This window comes from Euphorbia lathyris, chromosome 8 (genome assembly GCF_963576675.1).
Source record: "Euphorbia lathyris chromosome 8, ddEupLath1.1, whole genome shotgun sequence".
In the NCBI taxonomy this organism is placed as follows: domain Eukaryota; kingdom Viridiplantae; phylum Streptophyta; class Magnoliopsida; order Malpighiales; family Euphorbiaceae; genus Euphorbia; species Euphorbia lathyris.
Window position 1 is genome coordinate 1,640,737 of NC_088917.1, and position 2,031 is coordinate 1,642,767.

The window sequence follows — 2,031 nt, forward strand, 5'->3', positions numbered from 1 at the left end:
ATTAGAATAAGGATTATTAGTTTGGTTTTGCCCTTGGACAAAATTTACATGTTCTATCTCACTCATGTTTTCGTAATCCACATCCGTTTGGATTGGATTACCATTGGTATCACGTGGTGCCATAAACTTGTCAATTTTGTTCGATAAAGCAGAAAATTGGGCTTGTAACATCGCGACTGGATCAAGTTCAACTATAACTTTAACTGATGGTGTGGTTGAGGATGATGGTTTTGCCACCGGTATATGTCCACGTTCCGCGGGCCACATACTGCTGTTGATTGCCATTTCCTCCAAAAGTTCTCTCGCTTGGGCTGATGTTTTCTTCATAAATAGCCCTCCCGACATAGCATCTAATGAACCCCTAGTTGTAGGATTTAGTCCATTGTAAAATATTTGCATTAAAAGTTCAGTGGGTAATTGGTGGTGTGGGCATAAACGTTGAAGTTCTTTAAAACGTTCCCAAGTTTCATAAAGAGCCTCATTATCATTTTGAGAAAAAGATGTTAACTCCTTTATGACTCTTGCGGTTTTTGCTAAAGGAAAATATTTTGATAAAAATGCTTGGGCTAATTGTTCCCAAGTGGCAAAAGTTGCGGCTGGCATAGAAGTTAACCATTCTTTGGCTCTATCCTTCAAAGTGAAAGGAAAGAGGCGAAGTTTGATTGCTTCTGCAGTCACATCTGGGATCTTAAAAGTGTCACAAATTTCAAGAAAATTTGTTAAATGGGTGTTAGGATTTTTGTTAGGTAACCTGTAAAATGTTACATTATTTTGCAACATATTAAGCAAAGCTGGCTTAATTTCAAATTGGTTTGCGGTGATTCTGGGTCTAATGATACTATTGGTCACACAGGCCACACCTGGCCTAGCGTAATCCATAAGTGTTGGTGGATCTCCCATTTTTTCTGGCTCGGTAAATGTTTTTACTGGGGTTTTATTTTTGTTTTTCTTGTTTTTCTTGTTCTTCCTAATGGTTTTCTCAATTTCTGGGTCTATAGGGTCTGGTACAATGCCTGAACTTCGAGAACTGCGCATGAACCTGAAATCTTGCACGAACCGAAACTACCTACAAAACAGAATTTGAAAAATAAATAAATTAGTAAATTAAAATTAATAAATTATAAAAGTTAAAATAAGTATGTTTAAACCTAGATTCGAAATAAAACACGCAAAATCTAAAATTTTGTTAAAAATTTTGGCATTCCCTGGCAACGGCGCCAAAAACTTGTTGAGCGATTTTCCGCAAGTGCACGGTATACGCTTGTAGTAATAAAAGATATCGAACCCAAATGGAACGCTTTTTAACTAAAACCTTATTTAATTCAGTTTTAATCACGTGTTTAGGTTTAACAAAAGAAATTCGTTTAATTGATTGAATTGGTTCGGGTAAATTAGGATTAGGTAAGAATATTATATTGAGTTTAGAGAACAATTCCGTCTTGAGATTTTGATTACAAGACAGATATTTCCGTAATTGGAATAAATAGAAGGTATAAAACTTATTTTCATAAAGCAAAAAAAACAACTTTAACTTTGGTAAGATTATGGACATGTAATAATATAGGAATTTATTCAATTAAATGGCTTCGAACCGTAGAAATCTCTCTAGTTCGGAGCAGATTTCTACCTTAATCAAATTAGTATTTTATATCTGATAAGTCGCGATCAGCGATCATATCATCCATAAAAACTAAATCTGTCAAGTGTTCAACAAAGTTCTTATATGAATAAGATGGAATAGAACATTTTAATAAAAACACCAATTTATCATTTTGAAAATCATTTTGTCAGAACAATATCAAAATAACAACATAAAGAATGTATTGAATAAAATAAATATATCATTAATGAAATGTGAATCTTCACAAGTTAACAGAGAAGTAGAAACATGGAGAGCATTGCGATGAAAACTTTGAGATCCGGGTTGTCAATCTTTCCCTCAAACTCCGTAGGTTTGTCAGACCCTATACGCTTCAGCCGTTAATTCTTCTCGCTGAATCTTTGGAATAGAGACTGGTCAGTCTACTACCA

At 34.4% G+C, this 2,031-nt stretch overlaps 1 non-coding gene across 1 annotated transcript; it reads left to right on the top strand.

Annotated features, from left to right (window-relative positions):
- The first annotated feature begins 415 nt into the window (after nucleotides 1-415).
- Nucleotides 416-522, top strand: LOC136204373 (small nucleolar RNA R71). The gene has a single exon (XR_010675216.1). It is a non-coding gene; the product is annotated as a small nucleolar RNA R71 (small nucleolar RNA).
- Nucleotides 523-2,031: the final 1,509 nt, after the last annotated feature.